Source organism: Topomyia yanbarensis, chromosome 3 (genome assembly GCF_030247195.1).
Source record: "Topomyia yanbarensis strain Yona2022 chromosome 3, ASM3024719v1, whole genome shotgun sequence".
Classification (NCBI taxonomy): Eukaryota; Metazoa; Arthropoda; class Insecta; order Diptera; family Culicidae; genus Topomyia; species Topomyia yanbarensis.
In genome coordinates, this window is record NC_080672.1 from 83901803 (window position 1) to 83909411 (window position 7609).

The following is a 7609-nucleotide window of genomic DNA, read 5'->3' on the forward strand; positions in this document are numbered from 1 at the left end:
ATAAACAACCGACGGCGTATCCGGATATTTCTAAATTCCGTGGATTTCCAGAGGCCATCACAGCGAACATTAAGTTTCGATGCTTAATAATTCCTTTTATTCCGTACACAACAAATTGGCGATTCTACGTTGAAACCGCTCACAGATAGCGCTGGAAGCAAAGTGTTGCTGATTTGATTCTGTTCTGTCATAGTGCATATATTTTCTGTAAACATTGGTAAAAAAATAACTTTTAAACACCAAATCACCGATCAATTTGTTGATAATTGTTTATGAAAATGATGGAAAACCATCATTTTATAAGATGATGAGTAAACATCTTGCGAAAAGGTTGTAAAACATAGTGGTTTCTAATATTATTTGCAGAGCTATATGTGTGCTGTTCCAAAATGTAATTTGTTGAGCATCGTAGCCGCCGCAACATCATTTCCAGTTCCTCCTAAGTTAAGCTAAAGCTTCATGAGATGGTGTAAATTCATGCAACTCTCCGGATCACGCGAGGAAAGAATATATCTGGTTAATAGGAAAGTGTTAGCTTTGTATCATACACAGCCAATCCTTCTCTCTGATAGTCTTCACTGAATCTCCTACGTAGTCCAAAATATGAAGGAGTTTGACATTGGTACTGATTGGGTCTCGGTTTCAAGTTGGAACTTTATTTATGGAACGATTTTTGATAACCACAATAATACCCCGAACGCATTTCGAAGAAATGTATGAGCCAAATAGTTGCAAATGGCTGTAACTTCAGAATAATTGCAAATAAAACTAAATTTCTTACTCGTTTCATTCATATTTTGGCAGTGGTAAGCTTTTTCCGAGAGGAAAATGAAGTTTTTGTTGTAAGCTACGACTCACTTGCGGGTGAAAAAAAGCAAACTGTATCACTTTACCAGTTCATGAGCTGAATCATAGGTGTCGCATGACTAATTTTGGTTTTGCCGCAAATCGCCAATAGAATCATGTTATGAAAAAAGTTTGTTGTTCGCGTAACCAGAGGAAGCAACGGTAGCTATAGGAGCATATTAACAGATTGTTTAAGGAAAATAACAGATTCATAAGTGCTGCTAGTTTTGTGCATTTTCTAACCAATCGTCATATTTGACATTACCAGTTACCTGAGTCACTGAGGGGTAGTCAGATTTGCGATACAGTTTTGGAATGCCAGTGTCTAGTCGTGTCGTTGGCTTAAGTATCTACATCGTTGGTGAAAATATTTCAATCAAGTTAACTGTGATCAGGGGTGCCACTATTTTTCAAAGAATATCTGGCAGATCAACTAAATATGTCGGGCAAAATCTGTCCTTAAATAGCGACCTCAAAGTCATGAAAATTTATCAATTGATTTTTGATAAATTTAGGAAAATATGCCCCAAATTTCCAAAATGTGTGTGCAAGCACTTTTTTAATTTAAAAATCTGGCAGAATGAGCGGTTTGTCTTTTTGTCCGGAAGCTGCAAAAAACTCTGGCTGTGCCAGATAAATCTGGCATAATGGCATCCCTGACTGTGATATGGTAGCCACAAACCGAATTATACTGCGTTCACATTACGAGTTAAAACGTGGTTTAACGCTATCTTGATGACATTTTTCTTGTTGCTAATTATTATAACATGTAGTGTAGTATGAACATGGTATTAGGCAGCTATCAACATAGGCGATTTTATAGTTCAGGTGCGAGCGTCATAAATAGACAATCTGAAGAACTTGAGTTCGGTTCTTAATTTTTTAATATTTTAATTGGTTTTGCTGCCTGTAAAGCGGGAACGTTATTATGTAGAATGTAACGTTATATTCTCGATGCTACTCCAATCCTAATCCCTGGATGATTCGTTTAAAAGTTTTGGTTAAAATCAAGTCGTGCTTCATGGCCGGAGACACTCTTGCTGGCGTATAGTGACAGATATTGCCCGGCTTACTCAATTAACCTACCTTCAGTTCACGAGGCACTCTTTAGCAGTTCCAGCTGCACAGGCATGTGGTGAACATCAGTTGAGTTTCAAAATAACGGGAATCTTTCCCGCTTCAATCTTGTTTCAATTTCTATTAACTCAACGTATATTATTGTACACAAAAAATACATAAAAATAATTATGTTACAATTCGATCCCAAGTCCTTTTGATCACATGCTTCGGATGATACCATCTGGACTATATTTCCGCTTTATACCAATGGTATGACTGGTGACGACAACAACTACGTCAAGGTTCACTTGATTGAAAATTCAGCTCGCCGAGTAGCCAGAGACAGCACTATTTTCATAGCTTTCAGGGCAACGAAAGTTTAATTTTGCAATAACTCATAAACCAGTTGTCATAGCTATGAACTGTTTTTAGAAGAAGTTGTTCTACTTGACTGAATCTATAGAATGTAGCATACAATATATTTTTCAGGGGCACCAGGCAGCATATTTATGAATTTAATGAAAATGTATTATTTTCTCATAGTAAACTCCATACAAATTTAGAATCATTTGTGCTAAAACATGCTCCAACAGATTTGATTCAGATTTAGCGTAGGAGTTCGTTGAAGAATTGCGAATTTTTCTAACTTGGTTCTGCGGTATTCAATTTTTTCATACATCCTCGTGCCACCCTAATGACCACCTTTTACTATGGCCTCCTTTCTTTTTTCGTGTACACGCAGAATTTTACATTACTTTGTCTCACTTTTACCAATATTTTTTCTGTGTGCAGAAGTATATGCTAGAAAATGCATAAAAATCACAACAGAATAAAAGAGCCGGGAATAGAAAGTATGCTAACTATGCATATTTTTGTTTCTCAGTGTATGCAACGTTTAAACTCGCGGAAAACACTTCCACATGATGTTATTGTTTATTGCTTTGAAAGTTAGATTTTTAATACACTTCGCTATCACACTTTTTATGTTTTTTTTCCAATAGTTTCGGGCTTAAAAACAAAAAAAAGGGTTGATATCAACTCACAAAACTAATCTGCATCAGAAAATGCCTCAACCCGCACACCACCAAAGTTCCCTATTTAAATTAATTTTTCTAACATCGCGGAATCGAAAAGGTTGAATCTTTAAAATGACAGTTTCGCAATCTTGTCGTTATCTTGTTTTTTGTTAATTTTCAGGCCACAATAACTTCTCAAGATAAAAAAATTAAAATTACTTTCAAACAACTTTTCATGTTATAAAGTAGGTAAAATCTCCTAGCACACAGCAGCATAGCAGGTCTTTTACAAATAAGTTTGGTCGATGAGGTACGAAATTTTTCTTATTTTCCGGGAACTGGTATTCCGCGAAATGGTTTTCCGGAAAATGATACATTTCGGGAAACGGTTCCCGGAAAATGGTACATTCCGAGAAACGATATTCCGAGATATGGCACATTCCGGGAAATAGTTTTCTGGGAAATGGTATTCCGGGAAATGACGTACAACCGTACCTGAAGGGCATCGGATGGTTACCGAAACCCAGAAAAGTTCATCCGGAAATGAGCCGGAATTCTGATTGGTTCTAATTCGTATTCCGACTATAGTGACAAAACCAATTCTAACTAGAATCGGTTGTGTTACTGAAGCCGGAATACGAATTAGAAGCAGCCAGCATTCCGGCTGAGCTTAACTGGGAAGTTTCCTAAAATTTAATCTGGGAAATAAAAATTTTCCGGCAACGCTCCAGCACCACGTTGAACTCTAACGATTTCGTTACCTGGGAGCCAGTTTGACGCTATGGAATAAGCTTTGTTTACTTTCGACAAATTTTGATTCGAGCCAACAATATTCCGCCACGAACCTATCGTTAATTGACATTTCGACGAGTTTTGGCTCGATCCAATAATAGGGACCCCCACACAGAATGAATTTTGTTTACATTCGACGAGTTTTGATTCGAGCTAACAACATCCAGCCTGCATCGGCTGTTTTGCTTTTGTCAAAATCTAAGACGTCAAAATCAGCTGAAAAAGTTTGATGTCCCGTCCGGTTGGAATATCTCAATATAGGCATTCTAGGTTTTAAACGGTTAAGAAGAAATCAAACTTCATTCGAGTGGTTAACGCCGTCGTGAGCGGAACGATATCCGAGTGCGTACGGTTTTATTCTCGTTTAGTTCGGGTCGTGATTTAAACGAATTGTTACGGGATAAAAATTATCTTGCGGAGCAGAATAAGCGCGAATTGAGCATACAAATTTAATTTACGGGAATTGAACAGAAAAGCCGAGAGAAAGAGTTCTTGGTACAAAAAAAAACATGGCGTCGGGTGGGGACCGCGTTCTGCCCCCGGACAAAGGAAAGGTCTCGAATAAAAATGACGCCAATAAAATGGCGGATGATCAACCACGTGAATCCTATATGTATGTAGCTGAGGATGCTGCACCGTTCCGAGTGTACATTGAAATGGACGACAATACAAAACGGATCAACAAATTCTCGGTTGGATCAATTCTGCGAAAAATGGAAAAATACAGAAACGCGATCACTGAGCTGAAATACCTAGGACGTAACAAAATTATCGTGTTTTTCAACTCTTGGGTCAAAGCAAATCTACTGGTTGGCGATGATGTGTTTGGGACGTCGGTAAAAATTCAACCGTACGTTCGTCGATTTGTCTTCTGCAACAATTGTCATCGCTTCGGACACAAGGAAGAAAGCTGCAAATCGAAAAAGAGATGCGAGAAATGTTCCCGCATACACGAGGAGACACAAGACCAGTGCCCAAATGAAGTGAAATGCCTTCATTGTCGTAAATCGGATCATCGTTCGACGGACCCCAACTGCCCTGCCCGCCAGCGAGAGATAAGCATTAAAACAATGATGTCTAAGAGGAACTTGACATACGTAGAGGCAAGCGAGCTTGTTACCCCTATAACAACACAGAATCAGTACGACGTTTTGGCCAATATCGCAGAGTTTCCATCACTACCAAGCACTTTTGCTCAAATGACGACAGGAAGATACACAATGCGAAACAATCAACAACAGCAAAGAAGCAACAATAGCAACAGAACAGAGGAACGATCTTTGGGCGCTATCAAGAAGTCAGTTGCAAGCACGGCTAATAGAATCGCAACAAAAAATCCTGATACAGAAGGAACATCAAAAGGAACTGGGTTGAACAATTCCTTCGCTGTTAGCGAAAAAGAACGCTGGGACAACATTGTCAGGAAAGCCAATGAAGACGCCCAGGAAACGGCGAATCGCAACGTACGAGGTGAACTCGCAAACTTCTACACAGCCCTGATCCAATGCTCCGGGGTCACAGAAGAGCTTCAGGAAAAGATAAAAGAGTATTCTAAAAAGTTTTTCAATTTAGATAGCATTATAGCATAAATCATTAGTAACCACAGGAAATACGAAATCGATTTTTTAGATTTTTCTTTGTTTATGGATCGTTTCAGATTTTTGCAGTGCAACATACAGAGCCTCTCAAAAAATAAGGATGAGTTACAGAGAGTATTGACTGTGGAAAAATATTCAGTAGCCTTCTTATCGGAAACGTGGACACACGAATCACAAGAACAAACAAGCAAGTACAACATCTCTCGTTATCACAGATTCTTAAACTCTAGGGTAGATGGTTACGGTGGATGTGCCATTTATCTTAAGCACGAAATAGGTTATAAAACAATTAAGATGCCAGTACTCTCAAACGCTACTCAAGCAGTAGCAATAGAGGTATATGCTTTGGACATGGTTATGGTCACATTGTATATAGCGCCCTCAATTCTAAAAACCGAGTTAGAGTCGGATATTTCAAAAAATTTTGATTTGGTAAAGCCTTATTCCAGAGTGTTGATCGGAGGAGATTTTAATGCCCACCACTATGCCTGGGGCAATGACTTTACAGATGCGAAAGGAGCAATAGTAATGAACTTAATAAACGATAGCAATTTAATTCTTCTAAACGATAAATCCAAAACATTTATTCCAGTTCAGTTGAATAGAAAATCAACGGCAATAGATCTTAGTTTATGTACACCAAACCTGTTCTCAGATTTGGATTGGAAAACCCTTGAATATGGGATTGGAAGCCATCATCTTATCATTGAAATGAACTTTAACCACAATAGAACAGACGAGAGAAAATATGTGTATAATCTCAAAAAAAATAACCTTGATATTAAATGCTTAACTTCGGATAATTGCAAAAGTGTGCAGGATTTTCAAGACTCTATAGCAAATATATATGAGAGAAACAAAATTCGCAACAAGCATGCACCGAAACATTGGTGGACGAAAAAATTGTCTCAGGCATGGGAGGAAAAAAACAAAGCTCGAACCCAATTCAATAAAAACTCATCTATTGATAATTTAATACAATGTAAAAGAACTCAAGCTAAATTCAACAAACTTAAAAAGGAAGCAAAAAATGAAAATTTCAAATCGTTCGTAGAAGAAATCAATCCAACAATGTCATCAAATGAACTCTGGCTTAAAATCGGTAGATTAACAGGAAAACGAAGAAAATTTGTTTCTAATAAAATAATTCAAGAAGATAAGTCCATGGCAAATTCCTTTCTCGATAAACATTTTGGCAAAAATGAACCATATTTTACGGGCGATTCAACTTTTCGTGCGGAAGGAAACATTCTTAATCTTGAAAGTTTTAATGACATAATAAATTTAAAAAAGAAAAGGTCCGCGCCAGGGATAGATAAAATATCTTATTCAACTTTGCGACAACTGCAACCAGAAACGAAATCTACAATTATAAAGCATCTCAATGACATTTGGAAGGACTGCTATTTACCGATGACTAAAGACCATTAAAATTGTAGCAATTCCAAAACCAGGTAAAGAACCGTCAAATATCGAGGGTCAAAGACCAATATCATTAGTACCAGTCCTCACAAAAATCATTAACTCCGCAGTTTTGGTTAAATTACAAAAAACTTTAGAAGATAACAATTTAATTCCAGATACGTCCTTTGGCTTCCGTAAAAATATGTCAACCATCACATGTTCAAACTATTTAGTAAACATAATCAAACAAAATAAACGAGACAAGTTATTGACGGCCGTAGTATTTATAGATTTATCCAACGCATTTAACGCTGTTAAGACAGATATACTCGAACATGTTTTGATAAACTTTGGTGTACCTGGAGAAATAACGTCCTGGATAGTTCAATTTTTAAAAAATAGAAAAATTACGTTCAATTTGAAAAACCAAACAATTGAAAGATTTGTTTCTAACGGGTTACCACAAGGCGATGTACTATCACCTACGTTATTTAATGTGTATACTGCCGCCCTACATAGCATGATCGAAGACGACGCCATACTAGTACAGTACGCGGATGATTTTGCTTTAGTAATAAAAGCAAAAAACCTAGAAACACTAAACAATAAAACACAGCATGCAATAAATATAATCTCTGTAGAATTGGAAAAATTAAATTTTAGTATCAACCCTAGTAAAACAAAAGTAATTCTTTTTCAAAATAGCAATAACATCTTAAATTTAAACATAAATAACATAAAAATTGAAACAGTTAAATCTCACCCATATCTTGGAATAACCTTAGACAGATACATGAGTTTCGGAATACACATAAAAAATACAAAATTAAAAATTATTGACAGGCTAAATATGATCAAAGTAATCGGTGGATTGAAACAGGGAGCCCACCCACA